The sequence below is a fragment of the Arachis ipaensis genome, chromosome B5 (assembly GCF_059453495.1).
Source record: "Arachis ipaensis isolate K30076 ecotype BB chromosome B5, ASM5945349v1, whole genome shotgun sequence".
NCBI lineage: Eukaryota > Viridiplantae > Streptophyta > Magnoliopsida > Fabales > Fabaceae > Arachis > Arachis ipaensis.
In genome coordinates, this window is record NC_142440.1 from 134,311,225 (window position 1) to 134,319,485 (window position 8,261).

Sequence of the window (8,261 nt, forward strand, 5' to 3'; positions counted from 1 at the left end):
GAAGATTTTGTTTTTAATTCACATTTTTTTCAAGTTTTCATAATTTTTCAAAATCAAATCTTTTTCAAATCATACCTTTTCAATCATATCTCTTTCAAAATCAATTTCTTTCCATTTTATATTTATTTTTTTACTATTTTCAAAAATCCTTGCTTTAATTAAAAATTTACTTCAAAATTTTCAAGTTGTTACTTGCCTATTAAGAAAGGATCAAACTTTAAATTTTAAAATCATATCTTTTAATTTCTTGATAGTCAAGTAATCAACTTTAATTTTAAAAATTTTCTTTTTCTAAATTGATTTTCAAACATATCTTTTCAATCACATCTTTTTCAAAATCAATTTTTCAATCATATCTTTTCTAATTTCAAAATCTTTTTCAAAAATCACTTTATTTCTTTCCCAATCTTAGTTTTCGAAAATCTCAATCAAATTTTCAAATTTTTTTTTAAATCTTTTAATTTATTTTCGAAAATTCTTCCCCTCTTTTCACATCCTTCTATTTAAAGGACTAAGACTCCTCATCAAGGTGCAATTTGAACTCTGTCCCTCTTGATAAGTTCGAATTCCCTCTTCTCCACCTCCTCCTTCTATTCTTCTTTTCTTCTGACACTTCAAGGAATCTCTATACTGTAACATAGAGGATTTCATACTTTCTTGTTCTCTTCTCTTTCATATGAGCAGGAACAAAGATAAAGGCATACTTGTTCAAGCTGATCCTGAACCTGAAAGGACCTTGAAGAGAAAGCTAAGAGAAGCTAAAGCACAATTCTCTCTAGAGAGCCTAACAGAGCTTTTCAAGGAAGAAGAAACCATGGCAGCCGAAAATAACAACAATGCCAACAATGCAAAGAAGGTGCTTGGTGACTTCACTGCACCTACTCTTGATTTCTATGGGAGAAGCATCTCTATCCCTGCCATTGGAGCAAACAACTTTGAGCTTAAGCCTCAATTAGTTTCTCTAATGCAACAGAATTACAAGTTTTATGGACTTCTATTGGAAGATCCTCATCAGTTCTTAGCTGAATTCTTGCAAATCTGTGACACTGTCAAGACCAATGGGGTTGACCCTGAAGTCTACAGACTTATGCTTTTTCCTTTTGCTGTAAGAGACAGAGCTAGAACATGGTTGGATTCACAACCTAAGGAAAGCCTGAACTCTTGGGAAAAGCTAGTCAATGCCTTCTTGGCAAAGTTCTTTCCACCTCAAAAATTGAGCAAGCTTAGAGTGGAAGTCCAAACCTTCAGACAGAAGGAAGGTGAATCCCTCTATGAAGCTTGGGAAAGATACAAGCAATTGATCAGAAGGTGCCCTTTTGACATGCTTTCAGAATGGAGTATCATAGGAATCTTCTATGATGGTCTGTCTGAACTATCCAAGATGTCATTGGATAGCTCTGCCGGAGGATCTCTTCATCTGAAGAAGACGCCTGCAGAAGCTCAAGAACTCATTGAAATAGTTGCAAATAACCAATTCATGTACACCTCTGAAAGGAATCCTGTGAATAATGGGACAACTCAGAAGAAAGGAGTTCTTGAGATTGATACTCTGAATGCCATACTAGCTCAGAATAAAATATTGACCCAACAAGTTAATATGATTTCTCAGAGTCTGTCTGGAATACAAGCAGCAACAGGCAGTACTAAGGAAGCTTCCTCTGAAGAAGAAGCTTATGATCCTGAGAACCTAGCAATGGAAGAGGTGAATTACATGGGAGAATCCTATGGAAACACCTATAATCCTTCATGAAGAAATCATCCAAATCTCTCATGGAAGGATCAACAGAGACCTCAACAAGGTTTCAACAACAACAATGGTGGAAGAAACAGGTTTAGCAATGGCAAGCCTTTTCCATCATCTTCTCAGCAACAGACATAGAATGCTAAGCAAAGCCACTCTGACTTAGCAACCATTGTCTCTGATCTAATCAAAACCACTCAAAGTTTCATGACTGAAACAAGGTCCTCCATTAGAAATTTGGAGGCACAATTGGGACAGCTGAGTAAGAAAATTACTGAACTCCCTCCTAGCACTCTCCCAAGCAATATAGAAGAGAATCCAAAAAGAGAGTGCAAGGCCATAACCACATCTCACATGGCCGAACATGGAGAGGAGGAAGAGGCAGTGTTTCCCACTAAGGAAGACCTCAATGGACGCCCACTGACCTCCATGGAGTTCCCTAATGAGGAACCATGGGAATCTGAGACTCAGACTGAGACCATAGAGATTCCATTCAATTTACCTTTGCCATTCATGAGCTCTGATGAGTATTCTTCCTCTGACGAGGATGAAGATGTCACTGAAGAGCAAGTTGCTAAGTACCTTAGAGCAATCATGAAGCTAAATGCCAAGTTATTTGGTAATGAGACTTGGGAGAATGAACCTCCATTGCTCATCAAAGAACTGGATGACTTGACTAGGCAGAGATTACCTCAAAAGAGACAGGACCCTGGAAAGTTCTCAATCCCTTGTACCATAGGCACCATGACCTTTGAGAAGGCTCTGTGTGACCTAGGGTCAAGCATAAACCTTATGCCTCTCTCTGTAATGGAGAAGCTAGGGATCATTGAGGTACAAGTTGTAAGAATCTCACTAGAGATGGCAGAAAATTCAAAGAAACAAGCTTATGGACTTGTAGAGGATTTCTTGGTAAAGGTTGAAAACCATTACATCCCTGCTGATTTCATAGTCCTAGAGACTGGGAAGTGTATGGATGAATCCATCATCCTTGGCAGACCCTTCCTAGCCACAGCAAAGGCTGTGATTGATGTTGACATAGGAGAATTGATCATTCAAGTGAATGAAGACTCCCTTGTGTTTTAAAGCTCAAGGATATCCCTCTGTCACCATGGAGAGGAAGCATGAAGAGCTTCTCTCAATACAGAGTCAAACAGAGCCCCCACAGTCAAACTCTAAGTTTGGTGTTGAACCCTCACATTCAAACTCTAAGTTTGGTGTTGGGAGGTTCCAACATTGCTCTGAACATCTGTGAGGCTCCATGAGAGCCACTGTCAAGCTATTGACATTAAAGAAGCGCTTGTTGGGAGGCAACCAAATCGTTACTATTCTATGATAATTTTATATTTTCTATTGTTATTTTATGTTTTCTGTAGGTTGATGATCATGTGAAGTCACAAAAATAATTGAAAAAGCAAAAACAAAGTGAAAAATAGAATGAAAAATAGAACACCCTGGAGGAGACAGTTACTGGCGTTTAAACGCCAGTAAAGGTAGCAGAATGGGCGTTAAACGCCCAGTCTGGCACCATTCTGGGCGTTTAACGCCAGAAATGGGCACCAGACTGGCGTTTAACGCCAGGAATGGGCAAGAAGCTGGCGTTAAACGCCAGAAATGGGCAGCAGCCTGGCGTTTAACGCCAGGTTTGGCAGCAAGGGGCGTTTTGCACGCCACTTGGTGCAAGGATGAGATATCCTTGACACCTCAGGATCTGTGGACCCCACAGGATCCCCACCTACCCCACCACTCTCTCTCTTCTTCACCAATTCACTAATCACCTCAATACCTCTTCCTCAAAAACCCCTCACCTATCAAATCCCACCATTATCTTCACCACTCACATCCATCCTTCACAAAACCCCCACCTACCTCACCGTTCAAATTCAAACCACTTTCCCTCCCAAACCTACCCTCTATAGCCAAACCATACACCCCCTCTCACCCCTATATAAACCCATCTTCACTCCATTTTCACACAACCTAAACACCAATTCTCCCCCTTGGCCGAAACACAAAGCACACTCCATCTCCTCTATTTCTTCTTCTTCTACTCTCTTCTTTCTTCTTTTGCTCGAGGACGAGCAACCTTCTAAGTTTGGTGTGGTAAAAGCTAAAGCTTTTTGTTTTTCCATAACCATTTATGGCACCAAAGGCCGGAGAAACCTCTAGAAAGAAGAAAGGGAAGGCAAAAGCTTCCACCTCCGAGTCATGGGAGATGGAGAGATTCCTCTCAAGGGTGCATCAAGACCACTTCTATGAAGTTGTGGCCAAGAAGAAGGTGATCCCCGAGGTCCCTTTTAAGCTCAAAAAGGGCGAATATCCGGAGATCCGACATGAGATCCGAAGAAGAGGTTGGGAAGTTCTCACCAACCCCATTCAACAAGTCGGAATCTAAATGGTTCAAGAATTCTATGCCAATGCATGGATCACCAAGAACCATGATCAAAGTGTGAACCCGGACCCTAAGAATTGGCTTACAATGGTCCGCGGGAAATACTTAGATTTTAGTCCGGAAAATGTAAGGTTGGCATTCAACTTACCCATGATGCAAGGAGATGCACACCCATACACTAGAAGGGTCAACTTTGATCAAAGGTTGGACCAAGTCCTCATGGACATATGTGAAGAGGGCGCTCAATGGAAGAGAGATTCAAGAGGGAAGCCGGTTCAACTAAGAAGGCATGACCTCAAGCCCGTGGCTAGGGGATGGTTGGAGTTCATCCAACGCTCAATCATTCCCACTAGCAACCGGTCCGAAGCTACTATAGACCGGGCTATCATGATCCATAGCATCATGATTGGAGAGGAAGTGGAAGTTCATGAGGTTATATCCCAAGAACTCTACAAGGTGGCGGACAAGTCCTCTCCTTTGGCAAGGTTAGCCTTCCCTCATCTCATTTGTCACCTTTGCAATTCGGTTGGAATTGACATAAAGGGAGACATCCTCATTGATGAGGACAAGCCCATCACTAAGAGAAGGATGGAGCAAGTGAGAGAACCTCACCAAGAGCATGAGGAAACTCATCATCATGAAATCCCTGAAATACCTCAAGGGATGCATATTCCTCCACAAAACTATTGGGAGCAAATCAACACCTCCCTAGGAGAATTAAGTTCCAACATGGGACAACTAAGGGTGGAGCACCAAGAGCATTCCATCCTCCTCCATGAAATTAGGGAAGATCAAAGAACCATGAGAGAGGAGCAACAAAGGCAAGGAAGAGACATTGAGGAGCTCAAGCACTCCATAAGATCTTCAAGAGGAAGAACAAGCCGCCATCACTAAGGTGGACCCGTTCTTTAATTTCCTTGTTCTTTATTTTTCTGTTTTTCGAAAATTGTGCTTTATGTTTATTTATGTTTGTGTCTTTATTACATGATCATTAGTGTCTAAGTGTCTATGCCTTAAAGCTATGAAAATGAATCCATCACCTTTCTTAAATGAAAAATGTTTTTAATTGAAAAAGAAAAAGAAGTACATGAATTTCAAATTTTAAAACAGTTTAATTATCTTGATGTGGTGGCAATACTATTGTTTTTCTAAATGAATGCTTGAACAGTGCATATTTTTGAATTTGATTGTTTATGAATGTTAAAATTGTTGGCTCTTGAAAGAATAAAAGGAAAAGGAGAAATGTTATCTGATGATCTAAAAAATCATAAAATTGATTATTGAAGCAAGAAAAAGCAGTGAAAAGCTTGCAGAAAAAAAAGAGAGAAAAGAAAAAGAAAGAAAAAAGAAAAGCAAGCAGAAAAAGCCAATACCCCTTTAAACCAAAAGGCAAGGGTGATAAAAAGGATCCAAGGCTTTGAGCATTAGTGGATAGGATGGCCCACAGGAATAAAATCCTGGCCTAAGCGGCTAAACCAAGCTGTCCTTAACCATGTGCTTGTGGCGTGAAGGTGTCAAGTGAAAACTTGAGACTGAGCGGTTAAAGTCGAGGTCCAAAGCAAAAAGAAGAGTGTGCTTAAGAACCCTGGATACCTCTAATTGGGGACTCTAGCAAAGCTGAGTCACAATCTGAAAAGGTTCACCCAGTTATGTGTCTGTGGCATTTATGTATCCGGTGGTAATACTGAAAAACAAAGTGCTTAGGGCCACGGCCAAGACTCATAAAGTAGCTGTGTTCAAGAATCAACATACTTAACTAGGAGAGTCAGTAACACTATCTGGATTCTGAGTTCCTATAGATGCCAATCATTCTGAACTTCAAGGGATAAAGTAAGATGCCAAAACTGTTCAGAAGCAAAAAGCTAAAAGCCCCGCTCATCTAATTAATACTGATCTTCATAGATGTTTTTGGAATTCATTGTATATTCTCTTATTTTTTATCCTATTTGATTTTCAGTTGCTTGGGGACAAGCAACAATTTAAGTTTGGTGTTGTGATGAGCGGATAATTTATACGCTTTTTGGCATTGTTTTTAGTATGTTTTTAGTATATTTTAATTAGTTTTTATTATATTTTTATTAGTTTTTAAATAAAAATCACTCTTCTGGACTTTACTATGAGTTTGTGTGTTTTTCTATGATTTCAGGTATTTTCTGGCTGAAATTGAGGGACCTGAGCAAAAATCTTATTCAGAGGCTGAAAAAGGACTGCAGATGTTGTTGGATTCTAACCTCCCTGCACTCAAAGTGAAATTTCTGGAGCTACAGAAGCCCAATTGGCACGCACTCAATTGCGTTGGAAAGTAAACATCCTGGGCTTTCCAGCAATATATAATAATCCATACTTTGCTCGAGATTTGATGGCCCAAACAGGCATTCCAAGTCAGCTCAAGAATTTTGGCGTTTAACTCCAAAACTGGCACAAAAGCTGGAGTTAAACGCACAAACTGGCACAAAAGCTGGCGTTTAACTCCAAGAAAAGTCTCTACATGAAAATGCTTCAATGCTCAGCCCAAGCACACACCAAGTGGGCCCGGAAGAAGATTTTTGCATTAATTACCTATTTCTGTAACCCTAGGCTACTAGTTCTCTATAAATAGGACCTTTTGCTATTGTATTACACACACTGGAAACACTTGATCTTACTTTCATACACTTGATCACATTTTGGGAGGCTGGCCTCACGGCCATGCCTGACCCTTGTTCTTATGTATTCTCAACGGTGGAGTTTCTACACACCATAGATTAAGGTGTGGAGCTCTGCTGTTCTTCATGAATTAATACAAAGTACTATTGTTTTTCTATTCAACTCAAGTCTATTTCTTCTCCAAGATATTCATTCATTCTTCAACTTGATGAATGTGATGATCCGTGACACTCATCATCATTCTCACCTATGAACATGTGCCTGACAACCACCTCTGTTCTACTAGCAATGGTTTGAATGCGTATCTCTTGGGTTTCTAATCTAAGATTGGAACCTTCGTGGTATAGGCTAGAATCATTGGCGGTCATTCCTGAGATCCAACGTTTAAACCTTGTCTGTGGTATTCTGAGTAGGATCTGGGAAGGAATGACTGTGACGAGCTTCAAACTCGCGATTGTGGGGCGTGTGACAGACGCAAAAGGATCAATGAATCCTATTCCGACATGATCGAGAACCGACAGCTGATTAGCCGATGTTGTGACAAAGCATCAGGACCATTTTCACTGAGAGGACGGGATGTAGCCATTGACAACGGTGATGCCCAACATAAAGCTTGCCATGGAAAGGAGTATGAATGATTGGAAGAAGGCAATAGGAAAGCAGAGGTTCAAGGGGAATAAAGCATCTTCATACGCTTATCTGAAATCCACCAATGAATTACATAAGTATCTCTATCTTTATTTTATGTTTATTTTCATCATCTTAAACTCCATAACCATTTGAATCCACCTGACTGAGATTTACAAGATGACCATAGCTTGCTTCAAGCCAACAATCTCCGTGGGATCGACCCTTACTCACGTAAGGTTTATTACTTGGACGACCCAGTGCACTTGCTGGTTAGTTGTGCGGAATTGTGACAAAGTGTGATTCACGTTTGAGAGCTCCAAGTCCTTTGGCGCCATTGTTGAAGATCACAATTTCGTGCACCACAAGCCGAGCTTGTCGAAGGCGAATTTGAACAGTATATCCACAGAGCTTCCTTGGTCAACTAGTGTTCGGTGGAGATTGGCATTGGCAAGTATTATGGTGATAACCACAGGGTCATCATGCCCGGGGATGATGCCCGCGGCGTCCTCTTGAGTAAAGGTAATAGTTGGGAGGTCGATCGACCTGTCCCCTCCTCCCACATGGTACACCTCCTTAAGGTGTCTTTTACGCGACGACTTGGAGATCCCTCCTCCTATGAATCCTCCATTGATCATGTGGATATGTCTCTCAGGGGTGTGATGGGGACATTCATCTCGTCCGATCTCTTCATCCCTTCTTTTGTTTGGTTCATCTATTTTATTAGCCTGGAACCTGTCTAGTCTTCCTTTCTGGGCTAGCTTTTCTATAACGTTCTTCAGGTCGTAACACTCGTTGGTAGGGTGTCTGTAGACTCGGTGGTATTCGCAATACTCTGTCAGACTTTCTCCTCTTTTA

At 40.7% G+C, this 8,261-nt stretch overlaps 1 non-coding gene across 1 annotated transcript; it reads right to left on the reverse strand.

Annotated features, from left to right (window-relative positions):
- Nucleotides 1-1,219: 1,219 nt before the first annotated feature.
- LOC148565853 (small nucleolar RNA R71) lies at nt 1,220-1,327 on the reverse strand. Its single transcript, XR_015884036.1, has one exon. It is a non-coding gene; the product is annotated as a small nucleolar RNA R71 (small nucleolar RNA).
- Between the last annotated feature and the right edge of the window lie 6,934 nt (nt 1,328-8,261).